Raw genomic sequence first — 16,657 nt, 5'->3', positions numbered from 1 at the left:
CCATAATGTTGGGATCCCGCAGTTAAACTCAGGGCAAACATAAGAGATCGATTTCGAGAATTATCCTATTTTTAATGATGACTATGGAGTGATACAGGGAAGGCGATAGACCAATAGGGATATAAAAAGGGGGTGGTGATGGAGAGAGGTGGGGGGATGTGAATAACTGCACACAAGCAGGGGTGAGGAGGATTTATTCATTATCTCCTGATTGGTTAGTAGATGATGTAATGAGTCGGGGGGAGGGGGCAGTCCTTCCTCCAAAACTAAAGTTATACTTATTTCACCTGAATGACAGATGTTTATCCAAATCTATGACGCAAAAGATTTTGGACAGTGGGAAGCATCTGCCTTAAATAAATGTTGCCACTGCTCCCCTGTAAGAGGGGTAAATGGGCACAGCTGTACCCAGCCTTGTCATATTCATGCACAAGATGTGCTTTGTGTGAAACCACAAAGCAGTTTAACGGGAGATAAATAAAGATGGCATGAACGGCGATGGCCCACTATTGTGTGTGTCAAACAGGAATTCTCCATCCAGCCCAACCCTTTGCACCACAGTCTGGTCATCTGCAGAGTCTGCATCCAGCCCTGTGTGGACTTGCACACTGCAAACACATCACAAGCCTTCATTTAATGTAATTACTGTCAGGCACTTATAGTGCAGAGGAACGACGAGCGTGGAACAGTGCATGCGTCACTGCAGCATCGCTCTGGCATTATCGTAGCAATTGATCTGGCTCACAGCCAGCCCTAATAGCTCTGATAGAGAATGGTAAAGCAGGAGAGGCTGTACTCTGCCTGGGCACATAAAGCTTCTTTTAAGAAATTAGAGGAAATAATCATGCATGTATTCCTCCAAAACTAGTGCCAAACTTTGTAGGACATACACCCCCTATTGAAAGTGTTATGGCAAGTATTCTAAAGAAAATGGGTCCAAGCCAATAATGCCGGATAATGCCCTCATCCTCAGACTCACAAGGCAATCATTTACTATAATTATATAATTTCTATGCATATAAAACAAAGATGTATGTAAACTTCAATTTTTGCTTTTGGCAAATGTAACAATAAAATATGCATCTGCAATTCAATTCAAGCAAATCCATTTTGTGATCCTCCAGTGCCCTTAAGAGTTATTCCTCACATTTTAAAAATCTCTACAAGCAGCCTGCACACAATTCATGCGAGTTCTCTCCTTGGTGGCAAGACCGTCATCCTTGGAGGCTTTGCCATTGTGCCGCAGAGCTGTGCTTGGAAAATCTGCTGCCACGTTCGGAGATGGATGACTCACTGAATCGGTTGCTAGGTACGAACAGCAAGCAGTAGAACAGCACGGCCTCAATGTATAGAACTAACCCTTTGAGTGCTGGATTGCTGTGTTTGTGGGTCGGGTTGCCCTCTGCTTCCCCTGGATCGAATTCAATACCCTTCATCCAGGACACTAAAAGATCGACTTATACTTCAGCATTCAGGTAGACGACAACAGCACCAGACCAATATTAATTAGTTGTCAATGCTATAGTATTAATATTGGATGAATATAGGCTTTCTAAAGAGAGTTCCTGGAACATTTGTATTCTAGATGAACTGTTACAGGTTTAATAGGGATTCTTACATTATTAAATGCTTTTTTTAATTTAATAATGGTGTACCTTGTTAGAACCAGATCTGATAAGGAGGCCTACTATCCATCTACCAGCTTGGCTTTTACAAACTACTGAATGTGCTACTAGTCAGAACTATCCCTGAAATCATTTACACGCGCTTTTCAGCTGATGTTACTAACTTTGCAGCCCCCTCCAGTAACTCCTGGTGGCAAAAACATGAATTTTAACATTTGAATCATTGTTTTTATTTGAACAGATGAACGTTGTTTCATCCAGGACAATACTGTGGATGCTTGTGCAGTCAGGAAGAAAGTTACCCCAATAAAACTCACACAACCTTTCAAAGTCAACCGCTGGCCGAGGCAGTAAGGTTTGCTCTCGATTTAGCAGGTTGTCTGATGCAGTAATCTTCAGAGTTCTGACTTGTTAAAGGGCTTAGCATCAGCTGAGCATAGGACTTTTAACGTGGCTAAACTCATAGGAGATTAATCAGTATTTATAGATTTATAAAAAATTAAATAAAAAGTCAGATGTGGTCTGAGAATACGAGGGACACAGGTTCCCAATGCCAACATTTCATTCTGAACATGTCAGATAATTCCATTGTGAACAAAATGCATTGGAGATGTTCCACAGGCCCCTGTCAGACACAAAGCATCATTCAATAGCAAGGGAGCAACGACAATTATACTGAAGCCAATATATGGATAATCTTCATTAAGTTGCAGGGTAAGCTGTTGCTTGAACAAAGAATCCAGGAACAGATTGTGCACGACCTGGAGGTGTGGTTTTATCGAATTTAATTTTTTTCTAATGTACCATATAGAAGAATGAAAGAAAGTACATGGATTAATAGACCCGATAGCATGCCTGAAGGGTTAAATAGAAAGGAACAGCAGATTGTTACATCATTAGCGATATAGCGAATGACATCACAAAGACATTCGATTTAAAGAGAAATAAATGCCTATAAATACCTCCAGTGTTTGTTTTCAAACACACTTTCCCTTGACAAAGGCATGTTAAACACACTGAACCATTGGGAAGTTGGCTCTTTGTGATATCACACACACACACAGCATATACACAAAAAAGTTTCCAGAAAGATTACAAAAAATGAGGATTTCAGAAAACTATAATCGTTACCATAATTAGTGGGCAAGCGGTGCCCATACCCAGAGCTGACTGGCTGGCTTCACAGAAAAGGGGGGGGGGGGCTCTATTGAATCCCACATCTTTTCTCAATTCACGTCAAATCAGCTCTGATCATCCCTGTGAAGCGGGCAGAGGGACTCTGTCTAATTAAAGGGATCGTCAAGATTAAGGAGCGGGTGAGGGCCAAGAACAGCAGCGAGCGAGCTCTGGTTACCACCGTCTCGGCAGGGGTGGGGGGGGGGGCTAATAAGATATCACAGAACAAACCTGGAAGAACTCCCAAATCCATCAGAGTGCTGCATCGTGCACGTGGCTCTGTGTGTGCGTCTGTGTGTTACAGCAGATGCAGCTTGCAGTACAAAGATACAGTCATGCTTATCTTGAAGCAGTCAATTCACTTTAAAACCAGAGTGACTGGTACAGATACCCAGTCATGTTCCCTGCTCTCCCAGATTGAAGTATGAAACATTTAGTTAGTTAACAAGATACCACCAGATAGCGTTTTGCAATGGGCAGTGAATGTGTTAATATCCGTCTTTGGAAAATGAGTCCAAATGATTTCCTGTATCCGAGGAAAAAAAAAAAACAAAAAACAAACAAAAATAAAGACGTAAGACACACAAGCCAACGCTCGAACCTTATCCCTAGGATTTAATTTCAATTATGGGAGAGCGATCCTTACACTGGCTTTTAAAAAGTACCAACACAAATGACTTAATACACTGCTTTAAAATCTAGATCAATGGTCGCTGATGTGTTTTGTTATTTACAACACATGAAAGATTTCCCCAGCAAGCCCATTAGATCCGTCATGGTGTATATTATTGAAGACACACAAACATGAGCTCCAGTGAGCTAGGCTTGGCTTGCCTCTCTCACTCAGCCAGCCTATCCACAGTGCTGGGGAGGCAGCTGGTTCTGCTTAGAGGAGAGAACATTCTCCACCTTTGTTTTTCGCCCGTCCTGCTATTCAAGGGCCACATTTTCATATCCTGTTTTCCGCAGTAGTTTTCATTCTCTTGAAGTGAGATCTATGTTCTGCCGAGGGCTGTTTTCATGCCTGCTTGTTTGCATGAAGGTACATTTAAACTTGTGCAGCACAATGCAAATCACACAGCCTGACCAGAGAAAGCCTCAACGAGATTCCGAAACAAAATGATTCCATTAATCCGAACCATTGGGCTCTTCCAACAGCTGCATAGATGGCAAGTGTGCAGTTTTGAAAGACGCACATGTTACAGCACACATGTATTTTATTTAGTGCAGTACCCGATACGTTTTGAAAGGAATATGCAGAATATAAATAAGGGTGTGAAAGGCAGAGACATTTTATGGATCTATTTTATTAGTTACAATCCAAGAGTAAAATGAGCTACCTTTTAGAATAATTTCAAAAGCAATCTGTGTTTTGATAACACATTTAAAACCTTGGTGCAAAATTTACTTTTTAAATTGTGCACAATAAAATAAATAAAACGACACTGCTGCATTGTTTTTAACTCTTGCATTTATTTAAAAAAATGCACCACTCATTAACATTCAATATTAAAAAGTACAACGATAAACAGACAGTGCTATGTATGGAAATGAAATATAAAAACCTTTTGGATTTAATTTACCTGTTTAACACCATGCCATTATTATGAATGGATTATTTGACAGGGTACAGGGTTTTCGGGGTGCTGAGCAGAGCAGTAAGCAGCTGTAACTAAGGGCATCCTATACTGACCAGAGTATTCTGTCATTCTCCTCGTGCAGCAGGAATTCAACTGCAAAATAAGGCTGGAAGCAGACAGCTGAACACATTTCAGCAAACTGCCTCCCTGCTAAAGCATCAGAGACTTACAGAATACTCCTGTGTTATAAAGCAAAGCGTCACCAAAAAGCAATGTGATCCTCCACACTTGCTGTTTCTGTATGAATGGCTGGTTTATTACAGGATAAAGCAATTGCTATAGTCTGAGATTAAACACTCTGCTCTATTGCATGACTTTTTAAATACGTTTTTTTACCATTCAGTTAAGAGGAATGATTAAACTCTCCTTACCCCCCCAGCTCAGTTATTTTAAACCCATTAAGCAATCTTACATTCACTCTTCTCTTTTCATCTTCCTCTCTTGCCTCATTCTTCAAAGCCGTCTTCAATGGTGGGGTAGGAAAGGGCCAACCACAACAGTTCTTCAACTGGCAGCTTTAGCTGGTACTCGGGGACATAAAGCTTGCCAGTGAAGAACTGCTGCAGATCAGCCAAGAAACACAGAGAGAGAGGCGGGCAGCGACCGACGCTGTACCTGGAGGAAGAGAGAACAGACACCCCATTAACAAGTGCTGTCTAGACTTCATCTCACGAGGGGGCAGGGGGCTGGCAGCAGCCTGGAAGGACCTGACTGACTACCTGACAGGAAAGCTGTGGCCAGGTGCTTTATGGAACTACTGGCTACACACCAACATTCCAGACACCCGACAAAGACCAGTCGGTATAGTGCAGGAGATGTTCAATTCACTACCGTTCTGCTGTTGACAGACTGGTCCGTCATGCCGACGGCTGAGAACGTGCTGTAGGACGTGCAGCACATTAAGCCCTTGAATTTCCTTATTCTTTAAAAAGGTGCAAAACTTGAGTTTGGAGATGTTTTGCTGGACAAGACAGTACCGTGTTAAGTTCTAGTATCCCTCAGCTATGACTCATTGTCACTACTTCTCCAAAACCAGTACAAGACTTGAAAACTGTGGTTATATGTTTTTGAAAGCAATGGATTAAATAAATCCCCAAGTATGAAACTCCACATGGTGCACAATTCACAAGCAGCAGCATTCAAAAGACAGTCGACCGCTCTCTCAACGCCTTCACGACTCTGAAGGACACGGGGGGGGGGTAGTATCAGAGGCGGTCTGAAAGAAAATCACAGGAAAACCCACAAAACACCGAGATCTTTTGTGACTGCAGGCTACATAGCCTGAACTGCAAAAGCAACAGTAATGCAAATGCCACGCCTGGTGCCTCTCTCAGACTCCTCTCTTTGATCTTTAGTCAACACGTAGCCGTGACATCAATGAAGGTTAAGAAATGGTGAAATCAATAGTTGCCTGTGTTGATTTTCAATGCAAGATGAACACACACCCTTAATATGAATCCCTCGGTGGAACAAACCTGATCCAACAACAAAGCTTCAAGTCGAAACCTTTTGTCGGCAGTAAAGAGCTTGTTAGTCTCAGCCCGGTCATTTGGATCACAAAACTACTGCTTGTTACATAGCCTTTATGGAGCAATACCAGACATTGCGTTACAGCAGTTAAAGACATTTAGCGCTGTCAATTGTCTCCTTTGCAACTTACAATAGAGGGGACCTAGGTGACGCAAAGGAATTTTCTAGCCTCTTAAATGCACTTTTCACCTTTGTGGAGGCCTCCATGTACCAAGATTATGAAACCTAACAGTTTGCATGACCAAAACTACACCACGGCACACCAGGGATACTGGAACCAGCATTGTATCAAGCTGCTACGCAAAGGGAGTCTTATTTCCACCCCACCCCTCTCTGTCTTCTAGTCTGCATTTCAGTCCCGTTCCTGCAAGCAGCAGTATCTGCAGGCCCTGCACTCTGCTTACGCATGCTGAACCCATGCAGCAGGGAGACAGAGGGTTTCACCAAGCAGGGCCATCCATCACCGAACTGATCCCCAAAGCACAAGAGGCAGCGAAATCTGTCAGAGCACGAAATGGCGTCAGAGCCCCAGTTTAAAAAAAGGCAGGCAGCGAAATGACTTCCCGCAGCAGAAATTGTGAATCGCACCCCCCTACCAAACACATACGCAGAGTGTGGGAGTATTTCATTTTTCTGTCTGCTATCCAATATTAAAAACAGCTTCAATTGTGGTATTTGCTTTGAATACAGATGTATCTATACATGGTCGAGAGTATGGGAAATGAGTCAGAATGCATCACTGTCTGTGGGAAGTTCAGAAAGGGGGGTGGGCTTCTACGTCAGTGGAGAATGTACTGCCACTAGCGTGGTGTCCATTTTGGTGGGTGTTAGATTCATCTCTAGGGCAGTGCTTCTCAAACTGCGAAACACATTAGCTAGTTTGCTGTTGTGGGGATGCAGTTTCCATTATACATGAACTTTCACTGCAGTGCAGTGCAAAAGGGATCACTCAAACAAAACCAGAACCCCTAGAGAATCAGGACCTGCAGGCCGACCTTCCAAATACACACCTCATAATAACCATTCAAATACAGCAGGCATCCTGATTCCTGATGCTTTGGATCTCGCTTTGATCCATCCTGGTTTTCACTTCCCCTCTCTCTCTCTCTCTCTCTCTCTCTCTCTCTCTCTCTCACACACACACAGTTTCAGCTTCCTCTGCTCGATCCCCGTCAGTGGCTGCTGCAGAAATTATTTTGGCTGCTCCGATCAACCCCAGCAAGCGAGCGAAGCAGTTTTATATCAAAAGGAAATTCCAATGCCATTACACAAATGGAAAGAAATCCAGGGCAATGCGGAAACAGCATATAACCATTTCGGGAATTCCCATAATCTCCGGCTAATATTTGTATTGGGAATTTGTGGTCCTGTCAAAGCTCAAGAAAAAGCGATGTAAACTGGAGTCAGGAACAACAGTGCTGTCAAACAGGACTGGATGGTGGGAGTGCTGTCACAGAATCATGAATGGACCATTTAAAAAAAAAAAAGCAACACTGCCAAATTGACAAGACTGGGACCTCAGAGCAAGGACAGTCAGTACACAGCATGTGCCAACAGCATATCAAAGTCCTAGGTTTCAGATTCTAAAATCCAACACCCAAGCTAGGTCATCTATCGCCTCAGCGCATGGAAAAAAAGAATCCTAGGAATAAGCAGCCATAGAGGAATAACGCGTCGCATGCAGATTTCTGAATTCTGCTTTTAGTTCGGACGAAAATGCTGCTTCTTTACATTTTAAGTAGTGCGCCAAAACTGTGGGAGCATCTGGTACTAATTTAGCACCAGGCTTTTGCCTTTTACTGCCATGTGACATTGAGAGAGCAATCTGCTTTTCATGAAGCCAGTTAGAAAGAGGCCCTGGGCCCCTGCTTGCTAACCATTCAAGACTCACAGCGGTTAGCTGATCAAGTTTGACTGAACGGTAAAACAGGATACAGCCCACTAGGAACTCCGCCTTCCATCTTTACATATGGACAAGCCTGATAAAGTTACCTACTGGAATTGGAAATGCGCCCTGGAAAAAGAGCTCCATCACAGAAAGCTGCAGGCCTGAAATAACAGAGGAGAGGAGACACAAAACACACCAACTGAACCATATCGAATTTCTTCTACAATACTTGGCGTTTCCAAGGAATCTCAGTAAACAAAACATCTACACAGTTATTTTGAAATCAGTTCTCCAACGTGCTTTCCGAAGGCTTTTGTTTAACGAGTGTACAGGGAGTTTATGGGACTTGGCAATTTTATATTTCTGTAGGTCAACTTTCTAGCACACGTATTGTTTTTCGTTCTACTTTACTGAAGTACACACTCGAGGCTAAACAAAACAGATACGAGCCAGGCTTACAAGGTCAAAACTATCAAAATCGGATTACATTTCTTTTTTTTCTATTTCAGCGTGTTCCAGTCATAAAAAGTTTTCCTCCCAAAATGTACTCCCCCGACAAGTACAACAAAGAACCGGCACATGTGTTTGCATAATAGGGAAGAGGCTGGACAAGCTAGGTTTGTCAACAAGCAAATATCCTACTGCCCCCTCAAGCAGTGCAGTGGCAATGATCCCATTAACCTGGAACATGGCTTGCATTGACTCAGAGTGGACTGCATTGCAAGGGAAAGATTAGCAGCTGAAGCAGCACTATGCAAATGGTCAGGCTGTTTAGTAGAAATGAATCGTCAGTGGTCCGTGTTGCAGGAGCTGGGGTCAACACCTTCTCTTTTCATCTCTCAGGGATTATACTGAAAGGAGCTGCTGCCAGGATCACAACCGATACATCGTACAACAGATAATGAAGTCAGGTGAAGCAATTAGCTTCAATTACACCAGGGAAACAATCCTGGAAAGCACTGGTGACGAGAACACGCATTCAGATGGAAGTCATTAGAAAACAAAAATAAACATTTAGTCTGCAGAGCTATTCAAATTTCATTAATATCTTGTAGCACTGAAAATGACTTTGAGGACATACTATAGGGCAGTGGTGCTCAACTCTGGCCCTCGAGATCCAATCCAGTCCAGATTTTTACTCCAAGCAGGTTCTGATGTCATTCAATTCACTAATTTAGGACCTGGTTGGAATAAAGACCAGGACTGGAATAGATCTCGAGAGTCAGAGTTGAGAACCACCGCTATAGAGGCTAGCCAAGAAGAAGAAAGGCAGTTTGCAATAGTGTCCTATTGTAAAGCACGGTTATATACACAGGTCCTTATAGAAATCACTGTAGGGCATCGAGCTGTGGTGGGTCAGTGGAAGTGAACTCTGGGTTCAGGTTTAAAAGTGATATAACTCATGGTTATTTATACCTGACTATGGATCACATCAATGCGTCTATGAGCGCTACAGTAAAAAGTTAGAATCCCTGTATCTTTCTGATCTAGAAGATCAGAGCAGCTGATTAATATAGAATAAAAGCAAACAGTGTGCGCCGGGGTTCAAACCACCCCAATTCATAAAAAAAAGCAAACATTTCCTATTAAAAAAAGGGACTGTGCACCTGGCTCTTAGCAGAAAGACACAGGAAGCTGTGCCAGCTCTTTCCAGAAAGAAAAGATTAGTCCTGGCTGACACAGTAAAAAAAGGAAACAGAGCAGGGACTGTGCTCTGCAGGCTGGTTCCTGCTCTCGCTCTCGCTCTCCAGCTCTCTTTCCGTTGGTCAAGTCTCCGTGCCATGCATTCCTAAGATGCCTGGTACATATGGTATAAATTCCATTCAGTCTGTAGGGCCCCAGAGCACTGTCTGAACTCTGTTCCAAGAGCAGACTCCTCCCTTTCTTGCTCTGCTCCAGCACAGCGCAGGGAACCTTTTTTCTGCCCCCTTTTTTTTTTTTTAAATGCATGAATCAGCAAATGGATGAAGGCCACAGGAGTCTGGAGGAAGGATCGTGCCGATCGCCTCGTTGGGGAGCAGTCCTTGAACCCGTGTAGCTCAGGCACACTTCGGCAGGCGTGCATGCAGGAGATTGGAGGGGTATTAGGGGGGTGGGGCGGAAAAGCAGATGCATATAATGGTAATACCATTACCAGGCCACATGCTCCAAATCCACCACAGCAAGGTTGAAATCCAAATACATACTGAAGACACACACAAATGCAAAGTCAAACTAAAAAAACCTGCTTTAAAATGGAGCAAGCTTTCTAACGAGCGTCAATGTAAACGGAGGGTTTTTATTGATGCCAATCACATGAAAGTCGATACATATAAAACGGTCTTTGACATTCGCGCAGCATCTGCCTGCAGCCTGCATGGATTGTACTCTGCTGGGATAACAGGAAGCTGTGCCAGCTTTAACCTGGGACTAAAAAGAAATGCAGTTCTGCAGCCCGGTTTCGCAGCGCAGATGGAAACACATCACAATAACCTCAATCCAGAACCCTTTTCCCCCTCATTCTTTTCTAAAAATTCTAGAACTGTGCCGGAACCAGTTCTAGAATTTAGGGAATACTTTCACTGCAAACTTTTCTGTCCTTGAAGCCACGGCACGCAAAGGAGGAAGCAGTAGTCCCTTCTCTTGCAATAAACACCGTCTCTCACTTCATTAGGTATTACCCAGCCTGTGAACTGATTTCCCTATAATTACAATCTATTAATACCATGATAGCATTCAACTGTAATAGATTTATATTTAAAGATATAGATCCTCTTAAAAGTTGCAAAGACATGCACCCCTGCCTTTTTTATTATTATTGGTATAGCGATTTCTCACATTTCCTCCTCCCAAGGTAGATTTTCCAAAATCTAGCACAGGACCAAAAACAAATGCTTCTGATAGGACAGCGCAATCTCTTCTGCAAAGCAATGGAATTACAAAAGCCAGTGGTTGTTTTTTTTTTTTTAAAGAGGGCTTGATTAGAACAGAAGTTAATACCAAACACTGCAATTCAATGTTTAAATTAGACTTTAGGTCAACAGTATGCTGCATTAAAAGGGCCAGTAGCAGGAGATTTTTTACAGAGGTGATTCGTCAGCAGATAACTGGAACACAACAATGGGAGTCACTCCGATTGAAGTTAAATAGTAACCAAGACTGAGTGTTATTTTAACCAATTCAACAGACACCGGCCACGTCTCACAATACAGAAAACAGTTTTCCCCAAAGCTTACACCTACCTAGAAGCCACTGAGGGTAGCTAGCGGTCCCAGAGATTTCAATTAAACACGTTTTAAAGATCTTGAACGGCTGCAATCTTTGCTTGGCTGTTCGTCTCACTGGCTTAACTGCAGTCAAAATAATTTTGCGATACAATGCACTTCAAATTTGCTATACGTTAAATGGAGGACCTTGCATTTACAATCCACACGGTCAGTATCTTCCAAGACTGCTCTAATATTTTCTGTTACTGTTTTTTTTTTTCAAATGTTTTCTGGCCAAGGTAGACAAACGTTCATCAGCAGGAATAGCTTTGCCACAAGTCAACAAAAGGTCCTAAAATGAAGTTTAGTTGACGTAAGATTATAAGAAGCGATGGCTTTCAAAGAAGGCGCGTGAAAACAGGTGTGTACAGTACAAAAATGTACAGTTAAGATAATTTTGAATTAAAAGTAAAGAGGAGAGACAGAGCTGGTGGCTCAGCAGCCAGAGGAAGGCGGTGGAATATTTGAAGAATCCTGCTCTCTCAATCAACCAACGCCCCAGCATGCAGAGGAAAGAGGCTGCGGCCGAAATGCAAAACGGGGCGCCTGTTTAGAAGATTTAAAAAGAAACTGGTCTTCGTGGTATTTGATCAAAAATACCCTGAACCAGGAAAAGAATGCAAATCAATAAAACGAGGCACACCAAATCTACCTGCATCAACAACTTAAAACAGGCACGGTACATGAAAAATCATGCTAGGATTTCTTACAACAAAAACAGTGTTAACGTTAAATTGTTCAAACACAGTGCACGTATACAGTCCTTGATTTTAGTTCTGAATTAAAAACCTGATTGAAAACGAAAAAGAAGAGATTGTAAAGGGTCTATACAAACACATGCTGGCAGGGGATCTGGCAAAAACATTAGGTCGGGAAAAACGAGAAAGAGTACTGAGATTCCCAGGTCCCTTACATGGGGGGGGGGGGGGGGGGGGGGGGGGAGTGCCCTGTCAAAGTCCAATCACAACTCCACTTTGACCAGTCCTGTTGTTCAAACCCTTGCATTGCGGAATCACACGCTTGGTCAAGCCTACATAACATTACTAGGCTTTCGTTTGAACAAAAATAAGCCAAATTCCTTCCTGAGACGATGTCGTGTAGCCAAACTGCACCTCCATTTACCAGCAGAACTGTCGAGACCTGCGGTTCACAATGCTGACGTGCTGTGCAGGTGGGCGTGCAGGACAGTCACTCCCAAATGTAATGTCATCATGATTAAATAGTGGAGCAGCCTTCTTATTAAACTGATGTCAAAGTAATTATTAGCTTGAAAAACAACGATCGTCTCCCTTTTTATTCAATATTTGTATAAATAAAAATGTTTACATTTACATTTCATTTTCATAATATTAAAATATAAAAGGTGATAAAATATTCTATAGGCACTACATTTAATGATTCATGCCAGTAATGTACTCTAATGTATGTGAAAGTACATACCGCACTGTAGGATTCAATTCAGAGCAGGCGTTTAAAATACAAGGCAAGCCAAAAACAACGCCCTGGGAACATACAGTATTTGCATCTGATCTTTTAGAACTTGTTGCATTTAGAAAGCCCAGTTCACGCTTTAACTTCGCCTAAACTACAAGTCTTCAGGTTAAGGGTGTTGTCACACGTTATGGATTGTTTGTATAGGAGGCATATTAAAAACGGGAGAGACCCCAAAAACTCAACCCAAATATTCTGCTGCGTTTTAAAAAGCCCATCTGCGCTAGTGTTGGGGTTACGTTATTGCATCACATAAGGGTGTGGCTTGTGGAATTTGCCCGAGTTCCTTCGGAAAGATCAGCTCTATAGGTTAAATGACTTCACTTTTTGCAAACGAAGATTTTCTACCTGGAAGTGTTATTTTGTTGACCATCTAAATAACCTAGGTTGGTATTAGGCGTTGCCACCTTTTCGGTAAACCTTTGTAAAAAGTAAAAGACGAAAAAAAAGAAGAAGAAGAATTTGGAGGGTGAGGGTGGGGGGTTTTTGTTTGCCTGGGCGTTAGATTAGCGAAAGTGCTACGAAACCCTACACGTTTAAGCGACTGGTCCTTTACATGGGGGTGGCAATCAAAACAGCGCACCTCAGATTAGGGTACTCATCTGCTCCATAATCTAGAAGCTTCCAAATCTGACCCTTTACGTTACGCGCAAATCAAAAGACATTACACCCTAGATAACACGGCAACCTTATTTTAAATACAATCAAATTAGCACAGAGGGTTGTCCTCTTGTACCGTTTAACTGTTTTCAAACTTAAAATTATTACTGCAAGTAGTAATATATATATATATCTATATATCTCAGAGGCCGAGGATCTCAATTCAGAAATATTGTAGCTAACACAACCCTATTTAGTTTCATGTTTCGTTTCCCTTTTTTTATTTCCACAGAGCCGATGACACAAAAAATCGCATCACTTCCTTTCTAAAGCCATATACCTTTTTATTAAAGCAACAATTACAAAAAAAAAAATGTGTGTGTCAAAGACTGCACACACCTATTTTAAATCCTGTAGAAACTTTACTTACTTTTTTTTCCCAATCCCCACTGAGACTTTGTTTTTTTTTCCCCTCAAGCAGTAGGATTGGCATCGCTGCGTGTCTCTCCTTTCCGCAGCTCCACAGCGCAGACACATCACCTCGGAGAGTTGGGAGGCGCTGAGCATTATTGTCAGGAGGGTCCGTTTCTCTGAATTACTAAACCTAGCCTGGCCAGAGACGCTCTCTAAAATGCAAATCTAAAAAAAAAAAAAAAATCACTTTAAACACCTTTCACTCTTTAGATGTTTATGACGACACCTGCATTCCATGTTAATAATGTTATCGTATTTACCCACTTCCTCTAGATGCAACATTAATCTCCTACACGGGGCGGAGCCTTTCCTGTTAGTTTTTTTTTTTTTTTAATTTTCTTCCCAGAAGAGTAGACGCTGCCTTCACAAGTCTTTAAACTCGCTATTTTAAGTTAACTGTAAATGCTCAATTTCCAGTCTGTTTTTTTTTTTTTCTTCTACTTTTAAGGTTTAATCATTTCAAACCGGAACCCCACCTTAACCCAAATCACTGCTGTCTGGACAGCTTCGACCAAAGCCAGTCTTCGCTACCCACAACTTTATACAGCAATTAAAAGCTACAGTCGACCCATCCGTTCCAATGCACCCAACAAGGTGCGCTCCCATCGCCTCTCCCCCTCTCTCTCCGCTCCGCAGCTCTGTCTAGACTCTCTCGCAAACTCCCTTCAAACCGGCTTCTCACTCCGATCAGCTGGCAGCGCAATGACGCACCACAAACAGCTGGCCAATCAAACCCCAACGTCAAAACAAACCTATGACGCACGCCTCCTGGAACGCCTGATTGATAAAAAAACGCACCAAACCAATTGAGATTGAGTTCCCCTTTCCTTTCTTCCTATTGGCTTGTGCGGGCAAGCAAGCGAGCAAGGCTGGCCAATAAAAAACACTGTACGCGCCTGTCGGTCGGGGACCGAAGCGAATAGAAAAGGGGTTCCAAAAGTCACAACCCCTTTTCGAATGAGGTATTTTGATTGATGGTATTTGCTCTCAATCATGAGTCAGCCCCGTTAAAGGTATGCAGGGATAAGGGTTGGTATTAGCGACTGCCTGAGTCCAACTCTAATCAACCATGTGACTTTATGTGAGTTGGCAATATTGAGTTTACCATATAGAGTGGGCAAAGACCCATGAGTCATGCTGGTTGAAAGGGTCGGGAATATGAACAGCGTGACTGGGCTCCCGTGATGGGTGCGGACCTAGTCGGTCACGATTATTCCTGCTGCATGCATATTCACTCGTTCTGTATTGTCTGTTTATACCACCAACTGGAAAGCAGACAATCAATGGCATTTAGAACTGGGTGTATGGAATGTGTTGGCGTGGTGAATCATTTAAAAAGTGGATATTTAAAATATACTGTTGCCAATTTAATTCTGTCACCCACAACCCCCAAAACAGTTCAGTGCCAAGGTAGTGGAATTACTCAGGGAACAATCCCCCAGCTGATCAACGTTGCAGGAATAGAAAAAAAAACAGGAATTTAAACAAAGAAATACTCATGATGCAGCAACTCTGAGTAAATCTCACAGGGTGCTATCTAACATGGTAACAAGGCTAGCAAATATTGCTTAAGCTCAAATGTACACATTGGGATCACCTGAACCCCTTTCAGCATGACAACCTTTTTTTTTTTTTTCCTCATTCCAAATCTTCCTAAAATGTTTCTATTGTTTTATGTCTTTGTATCCATTATTCCATCATAAAACACCCCATAGTTAATGGATGGCAGTGTACACGAGGACAGCATCCTGCAGCAGATCAAATATAAATACAGTACAATAGAAGATAGAGTTAACATGCTACATGCAAGACAGCAGATGCGCACACACTGCAATGCTGGAACAATGCATCGGTGTCAATGCTTTCTTTCTTGAGATGTTGGAACCAGTGCCAAATTTGAGTATGAAGGGAATAGTCTGGGATCTTTCTTATTCCAGGACACCAAATATAAATCACCTGGGGGAGGTGAAGTTTATTACTAGATGGCTCATATACTCTGCAAGCCAACGCCCCAGCTGAATGCCAGTCCCTTGACACCAACAAGCACTGGCTGTTTAAATCTGTAGTTTAGAAATAAGGGCTCGCCTCTTGCCGAAGCCAGCGCAGAAGTGCAGAGTGCAAAAAAAGAACACTTCCTTATTCATGATTTTATAAAGAGATTCTGGTCTTCTCAGAGATGCATCGCGCGCCTAACACAACAGGCCATTTTTAGGGCTTTAAATGGTTTAACTGTGGGACTCTATGAGATCCAGATCCAGCTGCTTGATCACCAGTAATGAGAATGTGATGGGAGGCTGTAGAACATTCTATTACTATATTTCAAGTTCAACAATGAACTGCTGATTAGAATTGCATTGTGGAAAACAGCCAACGGCAGGATCGTATTCAACAATTCAATTAAGGAAGAACTGCTAAATTACTGTTTAGCTTCTATGCACATAAGCAGTATTTGTAACCATACTGCAGTAGTACCCTTATCTGACTATATCCTACTTAAGTATTACTTAACCACAAACAATCCACTGGGGGTGAGAATCAAATCTGTTAAAATTGCTCCCTTAGCAAGACGGTTATTCGGATACATGCCCAACCTCTGCTTTGCAACTGCTGACACTTTATTACAAAAGACCTACTGTTCTGCTGTCGTTAGACTGGGTTACAATCATTGCCCTGCAGAGTAGCAGTAGAATAGTATGAAAGAGGTTCAGTGGGTGTCCTATAGTCGAAACAGGATATGGGGTTACTGTTTAATGTTCCAGCTTCTGAAGCCACTGCAGTGTGTGTGTGTTTGATAAAAGAGAGCGGACACTGACTGCAATGCAAGATCTCCAAGTTTGTATGCATTGTAACAAACAGTAGCCATTTGAGGCTTTTAAGTAAGGAGGCATAATCATTTTTCATAGCAACAGGCAGAAGGAACTAAATGGATTGCTGGATTGGATGACAGTTCTCAACACTTTTTTTTTTTTTTCCTCAGGTTACCCGTTT

This window comes from Polyodon spathula, unplaced genomic scaffold, assembly GCF_017654505.1.
Source record: "Polyodon spathula isolate WHYD16114869_AA unplaced genomic scaffold, ASM1765450v1 scaffolds_764, whole genome shotgun sequence".
Lineage (NCBI taxonomy): Eukaryota > Metazoa > Chordata > Actinopteri > Acipenseriformes > Polyodontidae > Polyodon > Polyodon spathula.
Note: the sequence above shows the minus strand (reverse complement) of the source record.